The sequence below is a fragment of the Dermochelys coriacea genome, chromosome 15 (assembly GCF_009764565.3).
Source record: "Dermochelys coriacea isolate rDerCor1 chromosome 15, rDerCor1.pri.v4, whole genome shotgun sequence".
NCBI lineage: Eukaryota > Metazoa > Chordata > Testudines > Dermochelyidae > Dermochelys > Dermochelys coriacea.
The window spans coordinates 17,477,699-17,505,202 of record NC_050082.1 but is presented as its reverse complement, the minus strand read 5'-3'; the positions used below and the strand labels follow the sequence as shown (position 1 = coordinate 17,505,202).

Below are 27,504 nucleotides of genomic sequence, written 5' to 3'. Positions count from 1 at the left end.
GCATGTAATTAACCCTTTAATTATTGTATTAAGGTGCAACTCTCCCTTTTGTTTAGATATACTTAAAGATGCCTGCTTGTGTTCCCAGGGAATAATTTATTTTTAAGGAAATAAAATTCTTGATTTTTGACTGTGAGAAATGCCTTTATTTTCATTTAAGCATTACCCAAGGCATCCTGATCAATGATGATTGTGCAAGAGACAATTGGAATTGCATTAATTGATTATACAACACTGAGTTTTAGCTACCCACTTAAGAAGTCCCAGGAGACTGAACTTCACCACAAAAGGCTTGCCAAACTGTCCCTGTTCTAAGGAAACCCTCTTTCCATACCTTTAGAGCAGGGATTCTGGATAAGTGATGTAAGAGGTCATTATTCAGGGCCACATTTTCCACTGCATTATTCAGGGCCTGATTTTCAGAAGTGGAAGTGTTCAGCACTTTTTTCAAAATCAGGCCCTTTTAAAAAAAAGTGTCTCAAATTGAGGACCCTAAAGTTGAGGCACCCAAAATCACTAATCATTTCTGAAAATCTTGGCCAATGGGACTGCTCATATGCTTAAGGTTAACCATGTTCTTTACTAGATTGAGTACATAGTCTCTTCTATTAATATGAATATGCCATTGAGGTGGTAAAATATTGGCATTGGATTTAGTCCTAACATAGTATGTATTATCATCAATTTAAAGTATTTACCTCATCAGACACTGTTAGACATTTTCTCCTTTGTACCTAACTGGGTTGTTCTGGTTTAATTTTGTTGGTCACTACTTGCTGACAGAAAACAGCTCTTCCTCAAAAGAAAAGAAAGAACAACGTTTTCTGTTCTCATCATGGTCAAGTCAGTTGTTCTGTCTTATATGCATTGATTGCTTCCTGATTCAGGAAAGGAAAAAGCATTTGATCGCTGTTTTATTAAGCTTTTTCTTACTTATTGTATGAATATTGGATTTCAGTGTACAATATTGATAGCAGGTCATAGGAAATCTATAGCCATACTGATAACATGGTGTCTTATTTCCACCAGCCAGGAAAAATAAGCTCTTTGATATGGCTGGTTGTGTTTTGGGGTTGTTTGTTTTCCCTCTCTCTCTCTCTCATAGGAAAATCATATGCAGATATGTCTACGGCTGCTTGAGCTCTGTTTTCCATGGGTGAGTGATAACTAAGAGGTTATAAATTATCTCCCAGTGCTTTGTTGTATTGTCATGATTTATAGAGAGGTATTTAAAAAGCCTCTACAAGAGGTCTATTCCATCAGTAGGTAGAATAACACTAATAATAATGTTTAAAAATAGGATCTTATTATGTATAAATGGGACACTTGTTGTTGGGATCCCTGACATTTAGAATACAGTGGATATTTCCAAGCTAAAAACAATGCTGCCTCCCAAAGTATTTAACTCTAGCCGGCATATAATATTTTACTTACGATACATGCACTTGGTGGGAAGAATAAGGCTAATGGAGACATACTGGGTTTAGAACCTGTCAGAGTAGACAAGGCTTTGAAATGAACCTATTTTAATATATTTATTCTAAGAAAGGTACTAACCCAGCTCCTTGGGTTAGAGAAACAAGATGGGTAAGATGATATATTTTATTGGACCAACTTCTCTTAGTAAAAGAGACAAGCTTTTGATCTTACACAGAGGACCTCTGTGTAAACTCTAAAACTTCTCACTGACTAAGAGAAGTTGGTCCAATAAAAGATATTACCTCACCCACCTTGTCTCTCTAATATCCTGGTACTAATACAGCTAAAACAACACAGCATACGTTCTTTGGTTTAGCCAGATAATGCCTTAGAAGATTCCACGTTTGTGTTCAAGGCATGGTTTGATACTTTGGACTGAATAAACCAAGAGGTCCCTGTTGTCTGAGATTCCGAAAGACCAGGATTTTGTTCTCATTGATAAGCTGTCCAAACAAATGAAGACTTGTTCTCTCAACTCTAGGGTACCAATTCAAAGAAAAACTAAGTTTCCAAGCCAACGTATTCATATCCTAAAACTATTGTGCATGTCGTTGGGAAGAGTGTTCAATTCTACCCAAAGGAAGCAGCCTGAGGAATAAATTAACACTTATCTCTTAGAAGAGATCAAGTGTTACAGGGAAGTTTTGAATATTAGTGGATTAGTAAGAAGGGAACTTGTGATTCTAGCACCAGAATCAAAATTGGCGAAATATTTAAAAATCAGATTTTGTTGCTGCCAGACATTTACCTACCATGAGCGTTAATAAGGACAGTGAAAAAAATTAGAGGTTCAACAATAATACAAGGTTCTCAGTTTATAATGTGAGAAATAATCAATTAATACAATACCTGGAATAAAACATGCCCTCCAGCCTATCAGCTGCCACTATTTAAACTTGAAGATAATAGATTTGGAAGAGAGGTTTGTAATTATTTGCTAGGTGATTCTGATTAATTTATAAAGAAAAATGCTAATACTGATAGCATATTACCCTGGGGCCAAGTGGAAATCACACTATAGCAAAAAGGGATAACATGTAAATGATGGCTTATGAATGATCTTCTAGGTTGATTGGACAGTCTGATCATTTTCCTTAAGCCACTAATGAATGCATATAAGATTAGAGAGAGTATTGGACAACATCATTATAATTCTCATCTCGTGGGCTATAGGAAATATATGGTAAATATACCCCAGTGGCAGTTTTATTAATTAAAAATGATAAGGGCTAGATTATGGAATTACAACAGATTTACAGCAGCGTGACAGAAATCAGAATTATGCTTTGCCACAGTGAAAAGCATTTATGGAACAAACTATAAAGACATCTTTGAAATCCATCATATATGGGGACATATGTAAGCCATCTATCTGGAAAATATTTATGTACTGTACATAGGTGTTATAAGACATATTGTATCAGTTTTGTCTGTCAATATTCAAATTAAGAACATTATAACTTTACAGAGACTATCTAGAGCAGTGGTTCTCAAATGTATTTGATTGCGCCCCCTTCTTTGTGTCTGTAGTAGTTTATGCCCTCCCTCCTGCCATACAGGTACATATACTGATCAAAAAAATCAACATGCAGCTCTCACTAAATATTAAAAACAGTAAAGCATTGATTCAGACGCAGGCAATGATTCTTTATAATAAGAGCAAAAGCAAAACTGTGATTGTGGTCATTGCTTACAATTAAAGCAATGTCATAGCAAATGGATTAACATACAGATGGCAACAACTTTGTATAATGCTGTGCAAGTGTAACTGAAATCCGTCAAAATGCACAGCACCATCTAGAGTCAAATGCACAGCGCCATTTGAGGACCTGACATGTCCGGAGGTATCACTTTGCTAGTTATTCATTGCTATGGGTAAAATGTGTAAAAAGTCCCCTACTCCAAAAAAAAAAAAAAAAAAAAACCAAAAAAAAAAAAAAAACCAACCAAACTTCTCACACCCTCCCTGGCCAAGAGTACATTCCATGCTCCCCGATTTGAGAACGTCTGGTCTAAAGAAACTTAAATCCAGCTAAAACTAGAATTAATGTAATTGAACTACAGAGTGGCTATGGAGGAAGGTGGCCAATCTATATACTAATCATGCATTTAATTGTTGCTAATATTGGTGTGTTGGAAAGTAGCCATGGGGCCTGAACCAAGAATGATGCACCATCATGCTCGGCTCCGTACAAGCGCACAGGAAGAGACAGGAGCTGACATTCTAATAGATCATTGGTACTGGGAGAAACAGAGGCAGTGATTTATGCAAAGTCATATAGCAGGTAAGTGGCAGAACTGGTAGCAGAATGCAGGTCTCCCAATTTCCAGCTCAACATCTTTCCCACTGGACCATGCTGCCACTCAAATTCTGCTTCTCTTTCCATATGATTCAATTCAGTGATCACCTAAATTCAATGTGGATCTCCGTCTTCTCCATGTTGAATGGTCCTTTGAGAATTCTGCTCAGGTTCTTACATTGCATCAATCACCAGGGTATCTGAGATTTGCTCACCCATTTTATATCCAGCTCACCCTCCCTCTTATCAAGCCTCCAAATGGATGTGAGAGTGTAGAGAGTGCATATTTCTCTCTCCCCACATATCCCCATGTGGTCTTTCTAAAAAATAATCATCCTCCTACACCACCTTCTGTGCAAAAAAGCTAAGTAACACACAAGCAATTGACTTTCAGTAGTCTTCCCTACCCCCATTCTCTTCTGTGATACTCCTGCTGGGTCACATTTAAATACTGTAGGGATCATTAGTCATAAAAGTTATAAGCTGATGCCTAACAACTGTATCTCATATATTGTTTCAGAGACTGTAAATTTTCACTTTGATGGAAAAAGCACTGCTTGTGTGTATAGCACAGAACTTGAGGTTTTATATTGGTATCAAGCAAATAAGCCTGAGGTTCACCTTCATGTGGTAGCTGAACCATTCAGTTTTCTCTCTCCCTCTGAAATTTTAAAAGCAATGGTACAATTTGATGCAGCCAGCCAGCCATCCGCTTCCCAAATGCAGGGTGGTTGAACATCGGTCACCTGAAATGCTTGTAAGCAGATTCCAATCTTCTCCAAATTTCCCCTTTCGATGTAGTAATGAGACCTCTGCACTAGGGTAGGTTAAATCACAGCTGCCAGATGGGTGAGTATTAGATTTTGAAATTCCCCAGCTGAAAACCTTAATGGTTTTTGTTTTCATTTACACAGAGTGTTATTACATTTTGATGCAACACCTCGGCGACCTGCTTTCAATAAATGCCTGTCCTTGAGCAGTAGCTCTTAGCATATTCAATAGAAATAAAATTACCATGAGTAATAGTCTGATGCATTTAGAAATTATCTGCTTTAAAGACACTTGCTAAGGATTTAAGGACTTTGGTATTCATTCCCTGAGACTGTATTCTTTCCTGTACCATTAAAATCGTAAAACTTTTTAACATCCCAATAAAGCAATATGTTCAAGCACCTGATGTATTTAAAATTGTAAAAACACCTCAAAATGGCCTTTACTTTTAGAGTGTGATATTAATATTTTCTCATTAAGTTTTTTCCATTTTTTAACTAAGTATTTAAATTTTCATGTACTTTTGTTTTGTTTTGTTTTTTTTGGGGGGGGGAGGAATCAACTAATCACTGTTCCTGTCCATAAAATACATCCTTACAAATCACGGTGAGGAAAGTCAGACATCTAGCTTAGATTGTCAGAAGTCAAATTAGCAGAGGAAATGGGTTCATATGTTGTGCACACTTCCATTGGATAGCTGAATCCTCATGCAGTACTTCTGCACATTTCTTCAGGCCAAATTAGTTATGACTCTTCCATCTCTGAGATCCTGCTTTCTTTCCAAAGAGAAAAGGCATCCGTCATTAGGGAGGAAAGAACAAAGCGGGATGGTTTCTCCTCTCTCCGCATTTCTGTTGCCCTGTCTTGTGTCTTCTCTTCTTTCATCATCGCTGTTCCCTCCCACCTCCACTCCTTCCATTTTGAGGTCTTTTCGCTGTCTCTCATCATTAAATATTGTTGATAACTGAAACAATTTGGACCAAGTTCTGCTCATGGATGGATGCTATACTCCAACAGCAGCTCCAGTGGAAGTGAGTAGGAGTTGTGAAGGAGTACCTGAAGGCATGATTTGGCCCTTTCTTACCAAATGCTGCTGCTGTCTAAGCTCTCTGATTTCCTTCTTTTCCCCTGGACACCAGAATCTGCCATTCATTAAGCCTGCTTCCTATCAGTGACTTAGCTGGCAGCACAGGGTCAGCAGAGTGTGGGACTGGCATACTTAGCAGTTGCATTGGCAACAACATGAAGAGGATTTTAAATCCCCAGTAGAATGCTTAATTTCCACTCCATATATTTGGTGTGTCAGAGAAACAGAGGCATGGCAGAGTGCAGGTGTGGGAGCGTAGAAACAATAAGACTAATCTGGCTCTGAGACACCCGGTGGTGTTGAGCAAGTAACTACACCACTGCCTCAGTTTACCCATCTATAAAATTGGGGTGATGATTTTTAGTGCCCTGCCTGGCATAAAGATTAATTACTCAATGCTTGCAAAGTGCTCAGAAGATGTAAAAAGCATATTATAAGTGCCGAGTGTGTTATTGGATGTCTGACATTTTACATAAGTTTGGCAGTGCCTTGGTTAATGAATTCCCTAGATTTAATTGTTCAGACAACTGCCTACTCACCAGCAGTGTTCACACAACTTTCTTCTAAGCTAATTAAACATATGTTCTTTGTCATTATCACAGTTTTGTTAGTAATGTTACAGACATTTTGTTTTCCAATACTTCCTTTTATTGTCAGAAAGGTTTTATGGAGTGTTGCAGAAAGAGAGCAACCAAGTAGATGCTATACCATAATGCAAACTGCATTGCCTTGTTTAAATCTGGTTAGTTATTATACAGCCTGTAGCCAGCAGAAATAATTTTTATCTTAGCATAAAATACAATTTTTTTTCAGTCTGTTTAGTTTTCATTAAGATCATACAGCTCCTTCAAGGTTAGGGGAGGAAAGCGTTGTTTGATTTCTCTTTCATCATCTAATTTTAATTATTCACACCATTGGCTTCATTAAGTTAAAGCACCATAACATTACTTATGAAACAATGATCCTCAGAAAGAGAAAAATTAGTCTAATTTCTCTGAAGGCTGAAATCCCATCTTCACTTAATAGCCACGTCGCCCTATTGATGACAATTTGATGCTACCTCAATTTTTTTTCAGTGATTCTGTAGATACGTGCACTGTTGTTTAATAACCACAAGCTCCTGATCAACCAGGCAGTTTAGTCCTATCTGGACTTTCAGATGCAGCAGGTGTGATTTATAAGGTCCTGCTACAGTATTTGCTGCCTGTTGTTTGCTCTTCTGGAGCTGTGTTTACAAATAAAACTTAGCCAAGGGGCTTAAACCAGATATCAATAAGCCCAGGCTGAATAAGGCACAATAGAGTAAATAATCAGAGAAATGTTGTGAAAAGTTAGCTGTGTGATTATCGACATTAATGGGAGACATGAGGCTAAATCTTCTCATGCCGCTCTGACAATTCACCCTGAAGTATTGGCTCAGCAGAGTACAAACCAGGCAAGATCCTGAAGTTTTCAGGAAAACATCATCAGCTTTTAAATTTATTGACCTCCATTTCTTATTACAGAAAGATGACCTTTCCATTATGTCTCTATTAGCATCACAATTATCCTCATAATTAATAAAATCTGAAAAAACCCCAAAAGCTAAAACCCCAATGTATTATTGTCAAATATTCACTCTTCTATACTTTGCAAATTAAAACAGGCAGATGAAAAAAAAAATTAAAGTTCCCTATGTTGTTCGTTTTTAAGGCAGTGTCTTTGGATTAGTCCCTTGTTAATTATAATTTTTATTTATTTATTTATTATGGTAGTGCCCAGGAACATACCAAAAATGGACCCTATGTTCAGTGGTTGGCTTTGTCCTTCTAATCAATATTGTCTGACTACAATCTTCAGTCTTTTTAACACTGTCCAAACTGCCAGGGGGAATTGCAGCTTTCTAACAAACTCTTCCTCGATCTGGGTATTGCTATAAAGGTGCCAACTTGGTTTTTTGTCCAGTATAGACAGGGCCTTAATGTGCTATATGCCAGACTGTAAATAATGCTGTGCTCTAGGAATCAAATTAGTCTTTTGCTGTAAGCCCAGTTCAGTGCACAAATGATACCAAGCCAAATCATACATATAGCCCTTCCTTGCACCAAATTCCTATTGAGTGACTAAATGGGACACTCCACTGCACCACCATTCACTAGAGAAAATGATTGAAGGGAAAATTCTGCTCTCAGATCTGGATTGGTGATGGTGGGTCTCTACACCAATTATTCTGTTCTCTTTACGTGCGTGGATCACCTGCCAAAGCCAAATGGAATTGATATATTGAGAGAGCACAACACTGGAGTCTCAGGTTTGCTGAGTAGATCCGAGAGGTCAATTTCTCCCTCCAGTCATATGGCATAATAAAAGATAAAGTGGTTGTTATATAGCATTGTCACAGAGTCGGTGTCTGCTGCTTTGAAAATGAGCATCTTGGCTTCACTCTGTCTAGCATCGGAAGATCATTATCTTATAGCAATATTATGAATAGACTATATCTTCCTAAAGTTATCTCTTTAGTATATCAAATGCAAATATATTAAGTGTTTTTAAAGGGTGACATTAGGAATTTCTAGTTTTGCTAGAATTTTTTTTAAGTTAAAATAAAATTGTGAGAACTGCAAATTATTCTCTTCGAACATATAACAATGTCTGTCCCTGTGTAGTGTGCAGTGAAGCACTGTGGCAGATAAGGCAAGCAAATTAGACTGGCAAGCTATTTTCACATTTTTTAAAAAATACAAAAAGGAGCATAGGTATGTCCAAATAATTGCTTGGAGCTGTGTGTATTTAACTACAGAACATTTTTTCCTAACAGAATGACAGCTAAAACGTTGCCGTTAAAGCAATAAACAGAATTTTCAGTTGCTTGTCAAAACAAGCAGCACTTTGGTGCTAAAGAGTCTAAAGATACCTAACAATAGGAAGTACCTTTCAAAGTAACATCTTTATTATACAGTCAGTTTCTTAACATAATCTTCTCCTACAAGAATAGTGTATTATATCATCATAACACTTATATAGTAGGTGGACATTAAATTAATGCCAAATGACAATGGAATTCCTGTGGAATTATGTACTACATGTACTACACTGAGATGAATGCCAAAAAAAATTCTGCATGATTTAAAAGACAATGGAGAGAGCTGGGTACTAATGGGTTGTCAGGGAGGGATGAGGGGAGCTGAGGATAAACAGACTACTAGATGTCAGAGGGCGGGGACTAGAAAAGCACAAGCTCAAACCTGAACCCAAACCATAAATGTCAGGAGCTGCCTGCATCTCTGGTTGTTGAAAAGAGAATGTGTTCCTTTCCAAAATGTATGGCTATATTCCTAACTAAAATAAACATCTCTCATTTGTGAGTATATATGAGAGAGGTGCATACATCAGTTTGAGATTATGGGCCATCAACTTGCATGCATTGTGATTAAAGGCAGAATTTGGCCCTACTCTTTAGGATGGGGAGATCTGGCCATGCAGTGGTGGTATTCAAAATTGAAAATGGACATGACAACATTCATTACACATCTGTCACTTGTGTATTTTCTTGTGCTCACAGACCACGTTCGCAGGTGCATGGTTGCATTACAGTAATTTACAATCTTTAAAATGACTTGCCATGTTGTTGGTCAGAGTCTGAATTTCAGCCTCATCTTTTCACTCCCCCACCAGTAACAGAAATGTCATGGAACCCCCTCAACTAGGAGTTTTGAGGGAACTGTGGGTGGAAAGAAGGTAGCGGGAGAAGGGCACCATAACCTGCAGTGGAAGAAGAGAAGGTGTTAGAGGGAGGCAATGTGATCAGAGCAGGTAGCTGAGAGTGAGCAGGCTTGCAGTGAAATCCTCACCCGATTGAAGTAAATGGCAGAGCAAAGCCTTCCAACATACCGGGTATTTACTATCAGGTTCTGAGTTCACTTAAGCTCTCTGTTACCTTAGTTTCTCATCTGCAAATGGGGATAAACTATGCCTAGCCTCCTTAGAGGTGCTGGATAAAAGGTAGTAGATAAATAAAAGTTACTATAATTGCTACATTTTTCCTGTTTTAATAACACCAAGAGGGAAATGACTCAGCCAGCGTCCTGTTTAATTAGGGTTGACACCCATCCTAAAATGCATTTTTTTTCCTGGGTCTTTCCCACATCCTTCAGCTTTTTGCAAGATGGTTCAAGACCCAGCTATATTTTTGGGAATCCACAGATTGAGATATGATGTCTTGATATAGTGAACCAGTTTGTGCATCAAGATGTGGTGGCTTTGCATCATGGCAAAACACATGATTGTTTGTTAATGCAACCCCGTGACATGGCATGAAGTGCTGCAGTACAAAGGCAAGTAGTTGGCAGGTCTGCCATGATCAGTGGTGTTTCAGTCACTAGGCTGCATGAGGCACTCTAGAAATGAAAAATTAAATTAGAGTTAAAATACAGTTGCCTCCTTCCAATTCTGTGCACCAGACAGAGGTGTTACTTCAATAGTCCATCTTCCAGATTGAACATCGTTGCTGCCGCAGTTTCTTCATATTGCATTTGCACAGATGACGTAGTACAAAGCAACAGTAGCAGCACATCAGAGGGCATCCACCTTTTACTGAATCTCCCAGTAGCTGGAACAAAGGGCTGAGGTGCACTATAAAAAAATAAGCACGTGCCACTTAGGAGTGTTATGGAACCCTATTGTGATGGGTTGGACTCCCTGTCCGGGATGTCACCTGGTGTGCTGGGGTTCCACTGAGCCTGCCTGTTCCACTAGCCTGGGCTTTCTCATTTTGTCCTTGCTGTGCCAGGCCCTGAAGCCTTCTCTGGCACACACACACAGGTAAGGCCACTCTTAGCTGCAGACACAGACTGAAATTAGCTCTGTGTGGGAGGATTCAGCTCGGGAATTTACCCAGCACTCATGTGCACACCTCCTTTGGGGTGTAAATCCAAAATAATATTGTCTTGTGCTGTATAGAGAGATCTCTCTGTACCGGGCAAGCTTATAAAAATCACACACACACATGTGTGGCGGGAGATGTGCACAACTTTTTGCACCCACTTTCCCACACCTCCAGATATGAATTGCACAAAGTGGGTTTTGGTATAAACAAAAAATAAGTTTATTAACTACAAAAGGTAAATTTTAAGTGATTATAAGGGATAGCAAACAGAATAAAGCAGATTACTGAGCAAATAAAACAAAACACGCAACCTAAGCTTAATTCACTAATAGAAAAGGAGTACCCGTGGCACCTTAGAGACTAACAAATTTATTAGAGCATAAGCTTATGCTCTAATAAATTTGTTGGTCTCTAAGGTGCCACGGGTACTCCTTTTCTTTTTGCGAATACAGACTAACACGGCTGCTACTCTGAAACCTGTCCTAATTCACTAATGAAACAGCTTACAAATAGTAATTTCTCACCCTAAATGTTGTTTTAGCAGGTTGCAGAATTTCTGCAACTTAGAGTTCAAGTTATTTCTCTTCAGAGGCTAGACCCCTGTCTCAGCCTAGACTCAGCCCTTGCCTTTCCCCAGCTTAGTTCATTTGTCTCTTCAGGTGCTTTCAGCAGTCTTCCTTCTTGGGCGGGGAGGCAATGGAGAAGAGCCCTGATTGACTCACTTCCCAGCCTTAAATAATATTTACATAAGGGGGGAATCCTTTGTTTCCAGTGGAATAATACCAGCAGTGTCCAAGGTGGTACTCCGTACCAGGTGACATTATCACCTGACCTTGCAGTGTCAAAGCAGCATCCCAGAAAGCTTCTCAGGAAGGTGGGAGATTAGTATCTTCATTTGTCCTTCTTAAATGGCCCATCCAAGCTGATTGCCTACTGGGCAATTCCCCAAGTGTACACACAGTCATTATTACATAGTCAATATTCCTAACTTCAGATACAGAGATGATATATGCATACCAATTGGATAAACACATGCAGTAAAGCATAGCCTTTCTAATGATACCTCACAAGACCCATCTTGCATAAAACCTGTATTAGTTATGCCATATTCATATCATAACAATATTTCTATGAAGAATATGGGGTGTAGCATCACACCTACCTACAGTCCAGTTAAATGGATCTTTACTGAAGATAGATTGAGATTACGAGCCAGAGAAAGGGGTGCAGGCATCTGTAGTCTAGGATTCCTAAGAGTCAATGTTTCAGTTTTAAATATTTAATTGGAGTAACAGCTGTACATTGCCAATGAACAGGGCAAAACTGTTGACATCTTTTAATTCAAGGCTGGAGGAAGAGAAAAAACACAGCCTAATTCTCTAGAAGTTTGGCACCCCATGTGACTGTGCTAAACTTTCTTTCCCAAGAGATCAGGATTTTCCCCGGGCACTGAGTTATAGGATCCTGGTTGAATTAACTTCCTAGCAGAAGGAAGAAGCAGGCAAGGAGAAGAAGAAAGAGCAGCATAATCTGGCATCTTCTCTGGAGGTGTGGGAGGCGTGAGGGCTTTGTGAATGAGAAAGCTTGGATAAAATGTGTGTTGTGCCTCTTCCACGCAAGACTGAAAGACAACCAATGGGCAACCCGAGCACTCCTCCCCACCCTGACCAAATCCCTTCATGCTGCCTCTGAAGATACCACGTTTCATCCCAAGAGTGAGCATTCACAACCAGCATCTTCATGAATAAATTATGAGCTGCCTTTCTCATGAGCATTATTAACAGTCACTAGAAATCAATAGATGGTTCTTTTTTACACTATAAAGCAGTAGCATATAGTTAATGTAGGGGAGTATGCTGTATAATCATCCTTTCCTTTCCTTGGTGGCAAAAAGTATGTACAGGGCCGGCGAGTTATATGGATCTGTGGTATCCATGATCCAGCAAATTCAGGGGCTCAGTTCCACCAATGTTTGGGGCTGGGTCTCTCCCCCAGCCCCGCATACTGCCCCCCTCCATGTCCCTGCCTGCTCCCTGGGCAGCAAGTGGCTGCCCTGCCGCTCCACGCTGCACTTCATTGTTTGTCAGTGCCAGCTACAAAAAGGAGCGTCACCAGCAGCAGGCTGAGCCGCCATCTGCAGAGGGAGGAAGGGAGGAGGCCACATGTGATGGCAGCTCTCTTCCCCAGCACCCACCACAGGGGAGGCGAGGGGGCTTCCTGGACCTGAGAGGGCCCTGGGAGGTGAGTGTGCTGCTGGGGGAGGGGAGGGGTCCCCTCCCTCAGAGCTCACTGCTGCGGCGGGGAGAGGGCTGGGAGGACTATGGAGTCCCCTCTGGCCCCAGCCCCGGGATAGCCTGCCTGCAGCCCAAACTCCTCAGCCTCGCCCCACACTAGAGCCCGCACTCCCAGCCCAAACCCCTCATCCCCCCCCCACACAAACACATTGTGCAATAGGAAAACTGTTAAACACTTACTGTTTCCAGTCCATTTTAACATTATTTTTAAAAATATATATCAGCTTACAAGGCGGGGTGGGGAAAGGTTTGGGGAATTTGACCTGTTCTGGGAACCACCAAAAATTATACAAACCTGCCACCCCTGAGTCTGTAAACATTCCCTGTCAAAATTTATCAGAGACTAGGTCAGGAGCAAGGAGGGAGGAGTAGAAAGAGGGGAGAGAAAATATTTTTATTTTCCAGAACATCTTCATAGGTTAGCAAGAGACTGAGTGAACTGTGTCACTGTTCAGCTCACCAGAAATGTAAAAGGGACATAATGACCAGGAGGTAGGGCTTTTTGACCGACGTTGTTAGCACTTGGGCTGAAGGGCATTTGGAAGTAAGGAAGGGTGGTGAGACATCCGATTACAAGTGGGGTCATAGATACTTGATTACAACACATTAACATGACTTTCCATCCAAAATTTGAGCACAGGGAATCTCGCTTCTCTCAGCAGAGACAGAAAAATTACGTGCTCCATTGAGCACCCCATCGAGCTGCATTGTCATTGGTCTTACACGGAGCTGCTCATCCCATCCCTTCCACTGAAGGAAAGTGTAGGATGCTTATTTAAGACAATAGAACTGAAACCTGCTCTGTATAAAGGGTGTTAGTTTCCATTTTAAAACATGACCCACACCTGATTCACGGTTGGATAGATTAGTCACTTTGCCTAGACCCATGGTGTCCCCAGTGACAGCTGCTTAAGGAGCAGGAGGGCATGGATATCCATTAACGGGTGTCTGAGGATGTTTTTCCACAGAATAAAGAAGTGTGAGAGGGAAACCTGAGCTATCTGTCCAGCTTTTGGATTGTGAAAAAGGATTGCTCAGCTGTTCTCGTTCATTGGATCACTATAGTTACCTCATCGACCTAGGGATGAGCAGTTCTCCCTCAGAAACACTAATTTCAAACCTGGGTAACACAACATCATCTCCTTTCGATGCTCATATTTTCACTTGGGTGTGTAAAATGGGCATTTATGCACTGTACATACTGCTGACAAATTGCCTGTGTTCCCTTGCACCTCCTGGATGGAAATTTTGCATATACAGTTGTGTGTATTTGCCCAAAATTAGTTATATACCAGCAGAGCAAAAAATAGATTCCTTGTGACCTGATTTGCAGAGGTTCTGAGCACCTGTACATCCCATTCACTTTAGCTGATTTCTAGGGTGCTAATCAGCTTTGAAAATTAGGCCACTGGTGTCCTAAATCCCTGTCCTGTGTACTGACCATAGGATGCTGCCTTCTTCACTGAAACAGGGAAAAACATACAGAGAAACCTGTCTGATTTTTTTTTTTTTTTTTTGCAATTGATCTGCACTCAAAACTCCCACTGGTTTCAGTGGAAACGTTGCATGTGGTTAGCCTCTCTGATTAGGAGACATCGTTTGGGACATCTGTTTTCTCATCCTCACCCAGGAAGATAAATGCTATATTAAACCAAAGCCAGCCTGCAGGCTTTCTCTCTCTTTTAGAGGTATTAATGTTGCCAGTATGACACTTTTTTGCTTTATGTGAAAATCATCACCCATTTGAAACACTTTTTAGTTCAATTTGGCCACTGGGGCTGGGAGCTCTGAGAAGATGTCAGAATAGAGGAAGTATAAGAGAGTTGGGGGAAAATGTTAGAGAAGAACTGAACCTATGCATACACCCTTAATATCTGCACGGTGGACCCAGAAAGAGTGAATATAATCTGATATTTTAATAACCCACGTCACTGCTATCATTCATTTAATGGGGTGGTTCACCAACACTTTCATTCTGTGACCCACAACCTGAAACAATGGCTCTGAAAGGTATATACTGCAGCCTACTCATCTGAATGATGTGTTAACTTTGAAACCTAATTATGATGATTTAAATGTCAACGTTAGTTCCTATTTCTGTGCTGATAAAAGTATGCAAGAAAGAAGAGAGATGATCATATGTATAGTGTTTAAGGCCAGAAGGGACTCTGACCTTCCCTAGATATTAAGAAATTCTGTTTAGCATCTCATGTTGAGTTGATATCTTCTTTTGGCTCAATGAGTGTTTGGGTCTTGGGATGGTACTATTGCTTATTATTTGCTGATATAACCCCTGCTTAGTAAAGTTGTAGTGCTGTGGGAAAGTTGGCAGTTTTGGTTCACAGTTTTGCTGACTCATCACCTTTGTGTCGATGGAAGTGTCGACCCTTCAATTGTACATTTCTTGATAATAGTTTGCTGTCTCAAACTGAAAATTGAAATCTCACTTTGGTTTGAAGTAATGATGAAATGAGTAAAAAAAAAAAAAAAAAAGTTTCATCCTTGTTATCAAGTGCTCCTTGTTACTGCCAAGATGCTGTAAACTAACTGTATTAACAGAACATTCTGTTTCCACAAACCTGTCTGCATTCAGAAGGATATAATGTGATTTAGAAGTGAAAACAGAATTCTCAGATTTTGATGCTTCTTCCCAGCTTCCCCTGAAAGAGCTGCAATCTCTTTTCTGAACTTTTTCCTTTCAGTACCTCAAAGTTAACAATGACAGAATATAACTGTACTATTGGCAAATAAATATAAAAATGGCAATACAATAGCAGTAGCCCAAATATATGTCCCAGAAAGGGAATTCCAGCCTGTTCTCCTTGGTCAGAATGATGGAGACTGTGTTATGGAACAAGCAATTGTGGGACGTAAACAGGTGGAAATAAGAGGACTTCAGTAGGGATTAAGCACATAGGTATAGTGGAAGGTATTCACCTTCCCCTGAACTATCAGACATAGACCACAATCTTGGCTGATAAGAGTTGATGCACCATTGGACTGGTCTGCTACAGCAAGTCCTATGTTCCTTTTCCCATGGTTAAATAAAAAACATACTAGTAGCTTGTCGGGACCCACAAATTTCTGTAACAGAACAGGCGGTGTTCAGGGCTAGCCTCCAGGGGGATTGTTAAATGCATTCCATGACAAGTTTACCTAACTTCTGTAGCGAAGTATTACGAGGCAAATAGTAACAGCAGGAAACATAACAAACATTACTTGAAAGGGTTTAAATCAGCGGGGATTTTGTTTTTAACCACACAGTAATAAATGCAACATACAGCGAAGGAAAAACTAGCAGCAGTTAATACGTATCTGCTAGCAGATATTTGCTGTTTAATCCCATAAAAGGACAGTATGCTTCTGTTTAAGGTTGTAAAAAAGAAAAGTTCCTTCCTCCTGATGTTTTCCTCAGGAAGTGCCCTTCGCCTTTCATGCTAAATTATAATATTTTTGTTGCATGCTGAAGCACTGAGCTACATCTGTGGAATTTTCCACATCCCTATCCCCTCTTCCAAAATAAAGCACTGTTGGGTTGTGGTGCCTTCAGACCTGAGCCTGATGCATTTCCAGTCGGAGCCTCCAAGGAACTTGCCTATGTGGTTTGCCACTGGTTTGTTCCTGGACGTAGGCTATGTTACCATTGTGAATGAGTCACAATTCCCAGCTTGTAGAGTCATTTCCACAGAAATACTGAGGGTTGCTCACACTGCTGGTCAATTTTCTTCTCTTGCCTCCTTCCCCCCTTGCCTTTCCCTTTTCCAACATCCTCATGTCAGAGTCACCATTCTTCTGACTGAGGACTTCCAAGAGGAAGGATGGTCCTGTGGTTAAGATGCTGGACTGAGACTTGGGTCATCTGGGTTGAATTCTTGGCTTTGCCACAGGACTTCCTGAGTGACCTTGGGCAAGTCGCGTCATCTCTCATTGCCCCATCATTAAAATGGGCATAATAGTACTTCTCTGCCTTACAGAAGTTTGTTGGGATAAATTAATGTAAGTGAGGTGCTTAGATATTATGGAGAGATAAGGGACCATATAAGCAGAGAGGTAGACTGGGAAGGATCCTTCCAAATGTTTCCCCTTTATCAGCCACATCATTGCTAGTTCTGAGTGAGCTCCTGAACCCTCCTCAATTCTCCTCCTGGGACCAGTAATTACACTCAGTTTGTCATATGCGCAGTATTGCGAGGTCATCCAGCTAGCCCTAGCTTCCATCTTCTCCTCTCCCCGCAACTCAGAGAGAAATTTATTACGAAGAATGCTCTCATTATGTGACCTGTTTATCCCTTCCTAGTAGTCTGCTGGGTGACTTGCTTTAAAAAAAGGGGGGGGGGGAATGGTTCACTGCTTCTTCCCACCATTCTGCTCGTAAATTATATTTCATGCCTCAGGTTTAGCTTTAAGTTAAAGACCAATAGACCAGATCCTCCTCTGAAGAAAACTGACATAGCTCCATTGACTTCAACAGAATGGTGCCAATTTACACCTGCTGAGTATCTGGCCCATCTCCTGGATTGATTTACTTATATATACAGTTGATTATCACCTTTTTGCAGACTTTCCATCATGTTCATGTACTTTGTCAAAGTCCTTAGAGCGATGATGGCTCACAATGCATTTGGGTTATGATCAGGTGGAATTCATTTTTATAATAGACAACTGTTTGTTCCTCTCAGAAGGATAGGAGCCAGTAATGATTTTACTATATTCACTTTAGAATAGGGGTTGCTTTGTTTAAAAAACAAACCATGTACTGTCCACAAAGTGCCTTAGAAATATTAGGTGAAACCCTGGCTCCATTGACAGCAATGGGATTTTTCCCATTACTTACAAGAGGGGCTGGCTTTTCGCCATTTTCCATAAGACACCGTGGACAGATAATTAGCCTGAAATAATTGGGTAACCGTTTGTAACACACACGTGACTATAACCCAAATGCGTTCTGCATGACTGTCATGAGCGCTCAATGACATTGGAATTTCTATGAATTTGTGTATACACAATGAGCTAGATCCTTAGCTGGTATAAATCGGCATGGATCCATTGTTCCATCCAGTAGTTGAGGATCCAGTCCAGCATGTATAAATATGGAGGGGTAGGGGGAAAATAAATATAATTTAATGCTATCTCAACAAATATGAAAGGAAGCTATAAAGATTTGATAAAGTACTGTGTTTTGTGTTATATTAGCAAACATATTGTAAAGCTGAACAATGTCTACCAACATCATATTGTGCCATCTGCAAATCTGGACTTTTCTCTCCAGAGATTAATTTGAATCTGGAGTGACAATGATAAATATAGCACTTTTACACCAGGATTTTTAGTATGCAAGGAAAGGCATGGTTACCTGTATTTAGGATTTGGCAACAGTAATTATTCTCTTTGAAGTTTAACACAATACATTTCCCCGTGCTAAATGACACAGGACATTTGCCATTTGACCTGGTTTTACAGTACATACTTAAATGCAGTTTAATTTTGCCAAGATTTATTCACAGTACATTTCCAGTTATTACTCACTTCTTAACAGCTTCTTTCAGAAAGCTTGAAGCTTTCCCCCAGCATATCATCGGATGTTCTTTAGCACTATAAAATTAGTTAGAAAGTAATTTTCTTAATTTGGCTTCTTGCGACCAAATAAATGAAAATCCATTTCCAGCTGAAGCTGGGGGATTTAGGGTTTTTCCTTTATTAAAGAGAAATGATAATCTATAAAGTAGGAATGTGGCTAGGGACGAATATTAACTACTAAAAGGCTTATCTGCCATAATATCTTTGAGATGCTTTGGCAATGAGAGATTCCCCACTGGCATCAGTTTATACATTTTACTTGCAACAGGAAGTAGGGCAAGTCTTTTGTATCCTAAGAAAGGATGTAGGACTTGGATAGACCTCGTTTTTTCTTCATGATTCATGAGGTATTGGCAACTGATTAGAAAGAGCCAGGACCCTAATTTAATACAAGCTTAACACCAATTCAGCAAAGCATTTAAGCATGTATTTAGCTTTTTCCCCATTCAGCTAAACACATGCTTAACTCCAGGCACTTGCTTAAGTCCTATTAACTCCAGAGGAGCTTAAAATGTTCCAAAGGACATGTCTACACTATAAACTTTGGTCAACGCAAGTTATGTCAACATAAAGCTGCTGCAGTTGTATATCCCCTGTGCACCTGCATGCTTGGCTTTTTGCATTGGCTCTCTGTGTACTCACCAAGAGTGCTTGTGTCAATGCACCATAGATAAGTATCCCAGTGTACAAACTGTGACCCCCCACAATCTTTTGGGAGGTTTTGGCAATGCATGGTGAGGCAGAAACAAGTCATACAGGGGAGTGACTGGGCGCGGACGAGTCAACTGCCCAGCGTGCAACGGTCTCCATCCTATAATCTCCTCTACATCCCATAATTTTCACATCTTGTTCAAAAATCCCATGAACTCGTGTGACCCTCATCGCTGTCCACCATCTCTGACAGAAGCATGGAGCCTGCCCAGCTCTGCATTGTGGTCATACGTGTTTTGCTAGCACAGGACGCACAATCCCTCCCATGTTTGCAGAGCCATGTGAAACAACGGGGTACGTGATAATTTCTTAGACCAGGTGGGTGAAGAAGAGCTCTATATGGCTCGAAAGTTTGTCCCTCTCACCAACAGAAGTTGGTCCAATAAATATTACCTCACCCACCTTGTCTATTTAATATCCTGGGAATGACAAGGCTACAACAACGCTGCATACAAAAATTTCTTGGAGGACAGATTGCTGTGGGAGAAAGTGAGCACCAGTTCAAGGTTGCTAGTAGTATTCATAGAACAGCTGCAGATGATGGATTGCTACTTCTGGGCCTGAGAAATGAGCACTGACTGGGAAGATCACATTGTAATACAGTCTTGGACTGCAGAACTTCTGGATGTGCAAGACCATGTTCCTGTATCTGTGTACCGAACGCCCCTGAGCCCAGGAACACCAGAATGAGAACTGCACTGACAGTGGAGAAGTGAGTAGTAATCGCACTGTGGAAACTTGCAATGCCAGATTGCAACCAGTCACAAGGAAATCATTTTGGAGTTGGAAAATCAACAATTGGGGCCACTGTCATGCAAGTGTGCAGGGCCATTAATCTTCTCCTTCTATGATGGACTGTGACTCTTGGCAATGTGCAGGACATAGTTGATGGATTTGCAGCAGTGGGGTTCCCAAACTGTGGTGGAGCAATAGACGGCATGGATATCCCTATTTTGGCACCAGACCACCTTGCCACAGAGTACATAAACAGAAAGGGCTACCTTCTCTGAGGTTATGCAAGCCTTGGTGGATCACCAGGACACTTCATCTACATCAGTGTTGGCTGGTCAGGGAAGAATGTAGGCATACTTAAGATCACAGGACTGTTCAGAAAGCTGCAAGCGGGGACTTTCTTTCCTAAGCAGCAGATTACCATTGGTGATATTGAAATACTAATAGTGACTCTGCGGGACCCAGCTTCCCCTTGCTTCCCTGGCTCATGAAGCCACACACCAGCCACTTCAACAGCACCAAGGGAAGATTTAGCAGGTGCAGAATGAGAGTAGATTGCACTTTCGGAAGATTGAAGAGACGCTGCCGTTGTTTACTCACAAGATTGGATGGCAGTGGAAAAAAAATCCCAGTGGTAAAAGTGCTTGCTGTGTTCTGCATAATATCTGTGAAGTAAAGGAGGGAAAGTTGCCACCAGGATGGAGGTGGAACGGCTATCTGCTGTGTTTGAACTGCCAGACACAAGGGTTATTAGAAAAACTCAATGCTGAGCTATATGACTCAGGGAGGCTTTGAAAGAGAACTTTAACATTGAGCCAGTCATACGTTGTGGTATACTGTGCTCTACCTTGTTCTGCTGTTTTGGGGTCTCTTAGTAATCGTGTGGTGCTTGGTGTATATCTATGGATAGAACATGGTCAGTGCACCTATTAATTTTGCATTGCTTGCTGGACATTTATGATTATTACACCGTTTGTCACTGAGCCTATGAGTTGAGTCGTGCTGTACAGTAACAAGTAATTGGTTGCTCTCTGAGCTGCTAGGCACTCTGCAGCATGTGTTGTGAACTAATAAAGATGAATTATTTTCCAAATAATGGAATTTTATTCAGTAACAAACCCGGTGCAAAGAAAAATCTGTACAATTTAAAAGCAAATACATTAAAAACTTAATTCATTATTGGAACAGAACTTAACAAGGGGAAAGAACATTCACGTCCATTTTACCTGCGCATACAGCTACTGTGGCTTTCATGGGTCAGTGTATGTGAAGCTGTGGTTGTCCTTAATCTCTCCAGGATGGAATGGTAGAGCTAGAGATGCAACCCCTAATGCTGGGTAATTAGGGAGGTGCTGTAATGGAGTTTTCCAGAGACTGCAAAGGGAGGCAAGCTTGGGATTATTGAACCTCTAGGCCCACAAGAGTCTGCAGTATCTGTGTTTGCTGCTGGAGAAGCCCCATTATGTCCTGTTGCATCTCCCTCTCCTTTTCCGGCTGGGATGCCTGGGCCTTTCTCCTTTCTGCTGTTTCCTTCTCCAGGGTGTCTGCGCTGTCTCCAGGCCCTTTGCTCACAGGCTGATGCAGTCCTGCATTGCAGGATCTCATCCCTAGTCCTCTTCTTTCTCCTCCTTATCTGGCGTAGGCATTCTGCAGGTTTAGAGGGGGAACCCTTCAAGGCCGCAATGGCAGCAGCTGCAGATAACAATATGCAGAGGTACCATTGTCAGTATAGTCACAACAGTAAGCAAAAGTTAAGATTCAGAATTCCATTCCCTTGCTCCCCTATAGTTTTTAGCAAGACATGCTTATTGACATTTCTGCTTCAAAGTGTTTGTGCACAGTGCCACTCAAGGCACCAACCACAGTGAGCATGGCCCACCAGGGGTGAGGGAAATGAGGAGGGAATTGCTCGGTTGCATGAAATAATGAGTGTAGGGCAGTGGTACTGAATACTAGCACCATTTTCCGCAGCCGGTGGTGATTTTAGCTATTGTCTCACTCCTGAGGGTAACAAAGGCACAGAGAACACAGCTGCTGCTGGATCCCAAAGCTGTACGTGCTTCTGTGCTGCTAGCCTGCATGGTAGTACTGCGGTAGCGCTTGTGAAGGTATTGCTGTCTGGCGCAGAGGAAGAAATAAGATTGCCATTCATAGAAACCATCAGGGGAGGATTGCAAAGTACCTCCATAACAGTTTCATCGAGCTCTCTCAGGAGGATTCAAGGGACATCCCTGTGTAAACAAACAAACTGCTCTGCATGACCTCCTCACACCACCTCTGCCCAATTCTGTAGGGGCATCAAAATCAGATGACCAATGCTACCTTCTCTGGTCTGAATAAGTTAATGAAAAGTAGATAGCTGTGTACTGTTATCTCGGGGGTTTGGTCAATACATCCTTGTAATGAGAAATAGAATTACACACTTACCCGAGGTATTTGGCTTGCCTGTGCTCAACTGCTGGGACGGACTGGACTGTGGTGGACCCAGGCAATCTGCTCATAGATATCCACATTTCAATGGCTGGTCTGTACCTGTACTCTTCTCCCCGCATGCACAGGATATCATCATCGTGTCTGCTCCTGTAGGGTCAATTGGGCAGTTGCACCCAACAATGAAGAACTAGGAGTGCTTGCCAAGCTGGATAATCAGGGAAAGCATGTCAGAAATTAATGGCAGTTAAAGATGAGTGGGGCCTTCTGGTCTCCGTGACCCCTGGGCAGTGGAGACCACAATTATGATCAGAGTGGTCAGGGTCAGGCATTTTGGGACGGCTGCTGGAGGACTGTTAGGGTCAACATAAGTTACTCAGTTGACCTCATTACATTGACCACAGCTCAATGTATCTCAGGGAAGTGATGTTACTGCAATAGGGCACTTACATCGGTGGGAGACCAATTTAAATGTAGACCCGTGTGCAGCTAGATCAATGGTAGGTGGCTGCTCCCTGATGTTGTGTAGACCAGGCCTTAGTATAAGCATGTACTTGAGAGCTTTGCTGAATAGGATATACTGATGAATTTAAGAGTTTTTGATATTGGTGTTCTTCCATTTCTGGAGAAAAGAGAAACAATAATTCCCCTAGGATCTTATTACTACAGGAGGCATGGCAATACTTGCAGGGATTGACTGCTGATAGAAGTTACAAAATGACACATCACAAGTGTTACTTAGAAGTTACGGTTCAATCTGCTTATCAAAATGCTTGCTATTCCCATTTTCAAGGCAGATGAAATTATGATAGAGTACAAAAGCATATGTCCAAGCATATCCGTGTCCAAATCTTTTGAAGTAGAAATGAGCCATATAAATCCAGTCAGAAGTCCATCTCGTGATAGCTAATCCAGGCCAGGATTTAGGGAAACTCTGTATAGTGACAGTAAGCGGCATAGGCTTTTAGTCTAGACCAGAGCTGGGCAAACTACGGCCCGTGGGACCGTCCTGCCCGGCTCCTGAGGCTTGCACCCAGCCCCTCCCCCGCAACTCCCCCTCCTACGCAGCCATACCGCTGAGTGGGCAGCGGGGCTGCGAACTCCTGCTGCTCTGAGCGGCATGGTAAGGAGGCGACGGCGGCGTGTGCGGCGGCAGAGGGGGGGTTTGGTAGAGGGTCCCAGGGGACAGTTGGGGAGGGGGGTCCAGGGGGACAGTCAGGGGACAGGGAGCAGGGGGCGGTTGGAAGTGGCGAAGGTTCTGGGGCAGTCAGGGGTTGGGGAACAGGAGGGGTTGGATAGGGTGTGGGAGTCCCGGGGGGCCTATCAGGGGGCAGGGGTCTGGATAGGTCGGGGCAGTCAGGGAGCAGGAAGGGTTGCATAGGGGGTGGGATCCCGAGGGGGGGCGGTTTGGGGCAGGGGGTCCCAGGAGGGAGCAGTCAGAGGACAAGTAGCAGGGGGAGTTGGATGGGTTGGGAGTTCTGAGGGGGACAGTCAGGGGGCGGGAAGTGGGAGGGGGTGAATAGAGAGCGGAGACCAGGCTGTTTGAGGGGTGCAGCCTTCCCTACCCGGTCCTCTGTATAATTTCACATTTGTGGCCCTCGGGCCAAAAATTTTGCCCACCCCTGGTCTAGATTCTGTAGAGAGGCAGGAAGAAATACTGGGCCCTGGCTGGAGCCAACACCCTCAGTAACAAAATCCATTTGTGCTTATTACATCTGAGTTCTGCTTCATCTTTCTTTCACAAGGCACACTGTGGCTTCAAGTGTTGAAATTCAGGTCTGGAATCAAATCAGAATACCAACTTCTCCAAAGTCCTGGGTGTTTAACCATTTTGGACTAGGAAAGCCTGAGTCATAGCATTTAGATGTGTATCTGAACTACCTCAGAGTTCAGTGGGGATGGTTTTTAATTCTGGTTCAAGCCCATCTCCAGTTTCAATATTTAAAACATTAAACCAAATCACATCATTGCAGATTTGCCTCTTTGGGTTGATAGACCATTTTTGCATAGGATGACCTCATCCAGTTTCCGTAAACATAGAGAATTCACCCAGCAGACAGCATCACCCAGGCCAACCCTTGCTCCCTGCCCTGTATGAAATATATGGGACATGATAATGAGTAAATGAAGTGTGAAGGTTTTCCTTCTTCTGATTTATGTGCAGAAGTGTTGCTAATTTTCCTGATGTTATCTCCCCTTACAAGATATAATTATCTGATTTACTTGATTGCCTTCTGGGAATTTTTTTTTATAAACTGACTTAAATTGTTTATACTGTTGCAAACCGATAATTTCATAAGGTGTTTGATAATCTGCTTGAGATTGTTTGTTGTGTGTGATTTATTTCACCCCCATTGCCTTTCATTGCTTTCATTTTAAGTTGTTATAACAAGTCACCATCATTGTCTGAACTGTTGCTGAGACTAGGCTATCTGGGCAGTAACCTGCCTGCCTTTGTCTTGACTTATACCAATAATAAGATCTCGTATTCCTTTTTATCAAGTGCACAATGCAGGAATGCTAATTTTACAAGATACTGCCATCCAGATCCAGCTAGAGGCACCAAAAGAGTTTCCTCTCTCCCTTAAAAAATTGAAAAGTGAACTTCAGAAACAAATGTTGGCGTCACCTCCTGTAGTTCAGCACCAGACATTTAATCTTTGGTTTTGAAACCAGGAAAGTATCCTTTTTGCTAAAGGTCAGATGAAATCTTAGTAATTACATAGTCACATGGTAACCATCTTATCCTCTGAAATATTTCAGTGGATCACATGTTTTTAAAACAAACAAAACAAAATAGAAGTATTTGAAGGTTTGTTTCTACAAACATAAAAAAACAAATTTGTGGAAATCAGCTAATATTAGTCAGTGTGGTGATTTTGTACTACAAATGGTTGATTCTAAATGGTTTGTGTACGTAGTGCCTGTCAACGCCATATAGAAAGATCCTCTATATTTTATGTTTCCAGAAAGTGTGGCAATTCCTATAGGTATTTTACAGGTGCTTCATTCTGCAGCTATAAACTTTGCATCCTATCAGACTTTTTCCAAACTCATATGAAGTCTCGATCAGTCAATTTTATTTCTAAATGCTCTATATTTATATTCTTGGTTTTGAGTTCACAGGTGCTGATTTACATTTGCTCTTCTGTATTTCTATTACTTCTCCCCAAAAGCTAAAAATTCTGTTTTCTATTCTCTTCTGTTTTCTATTCCATTCTATTCAGGTTCTTATATCGCACCCGTCACCTTGATATAGAAGTGTCTTCTGTTAGAGCACTAAGTGATGCGTCTAGTATAACACTACGAATGGCACTGCAAGAGCATGAGTACTAACCTTAGGGCAGACTGTAAAAAACAAGGGCACAAACCCCAAATTGGTTGAGAGTTCTAAACTTAAATTTCACCAACCAGATGCACCAAGTGTGCACTCCTCAGGCACTTTAAAAGCGGTAACATGGAATCACAGACAATCCCCTTGGATATGCTGGTCAGGGCTGCCATCTTTCTAATTGCTGAGGCCCCACCCCTGCTCCACCTCTTCCCTTGAGACCCCACCCTGAAGCCCTGCCCCTTCTCTGCCTCTTCCCCCCAGAACCATCCCCCATCACTCAGTCCTCTTCTCCCCTCCCACTGTCACTCACTGGATTGTCTCCACTCCCTCCCCCACCCAACTGGGCTCCCTCTGCTCCAGGGCTGGGGTGGGAGCTGCTGCAGCCTGACAAAGAGCCCGTATGTAGGAGGCGGCCCAGCTGAGCAGAGACTGGTGCAGGTTAATGACCCAGTGCCTTCCCCATCCCGTCGTAAATGGGCTTCTGACTGGCCATTTCCAGGTCTCCTTTTTGACCAGCCTTACCAGTCAAAAACCGGGCACCTGGCAACCCTACATAGCACCCAGACACAGAAGCCAAAAACGGAACTGTCCGGGTATAACCCGGACCAGTGGCAACCCTAAGTCTGGTTTGTCTTGCCACCCAGGTGCCCATATCTCTGTGACAGATGTCCCCTTACACCAAGAATCACAGCAATATTCATGTTACTTCTGATCCCAAAGGACCAATCATGTACCCCCAGTCAGTTGTGCTTTCGGTCTCACGCCAAAGACAATGCTTGTAGCCAATCCTATAGTGAACTATATGAAGATTTATTAAATAGGAAAAGAACATTAGAAAGTTATTTACAAAGTTAAAGCAAGCAAATGAGTTAGTCTTAGATTTCAAAAGGTAATAGAGGTTTCTATAATCAGCGAGCTCTATTTGACCTTTTGGGCTCTCTTCCTCATGCCTAGAAACCCCCGCTCCCCAGAGGTGGCATAGAGAAACCTAGTTCATTTTGTCTGGGGTTTTTATCCCCCTCCTTCCATGTACTCTGAGCTTCAAAGTCAACTGATGGGAGGAGTCCACTTGCATGACTCATCTTCAAAGGGAGGAGAACAGAACAGCAATAAGAGTCTTTAGTCCTGTTGTTGACTTTTCCTCAGTCTAGATGTGGGGAGTTTCCAATTGTAAGATCCACCCCTGTCCTGTCTAACATTGATGGGTCTCCTCTTTTGGACGGATTGTAACAATTTCTGTAGAAGAGCAGCTCCTCACCCTAATTAATGTCTCTCTCCAGTATGGCAATCCATACAATCCCAGAGGCTCACAATTCAACGACTCAAATATTAGGTTACAATATTGCACACATATTACAAGCAAGACGACTGCATGCAGCAACTCACAAGTATTCAATAGAGTCTAAACACTTCCTTATAATTCTAATGCCTATTTTATCAATATTCACCCGCAAATGAGCCGGACAGATTCCAGCTATGTATCTTTTCATGTCCAGTTGAGACACAAGTACCTGGCCTGCCAGCAACACATCTAGCTTCTGCAACTTGTGGCTGAAAGGGCCTTTATAGACACCTCATGATGAAACTCCAGTACGCTTCTGGATAGGAATCAGAGTACTAACACTGTGGAATAAAAGAGTGCATTTGATTGTGGTGTTTTATTTGGTTCTTAGCATTTCAGTTTTCAGGTTACAAGCTCAGACTTTTGTGGACAGCGGCAATTAAGGAACAGATAACACACACCATCAGAACTTCCCGGGGTTTTAAAAAAGAGGAATAATTATGGTCTTTACTGAGCTCCTCTAATCACAGGGCAGGCCTGACTGGAGGACATGTTATTCCACTGTATTATCATAGAACGAGTACTAAACTAAGCAGAAAGAAAAGGAGTACTTGTGGCACCTTAGAGACTAACAAATTTATTT

General features: G+C 41.7%; 1 protein-coding gene across 30 annotated transcripts in view; it reads left to right on the top strand.

Annotated features, from left to right (window-relative positions):
* The window catches only part of FBRSL1 (fibrosin like 1), a 770,646-nt gene that overhangs the window by 420,998 nt on the left and 322,144 nt on the right, over positions 1-27,504 (top strand). The window lies entirely within an intron of this gene.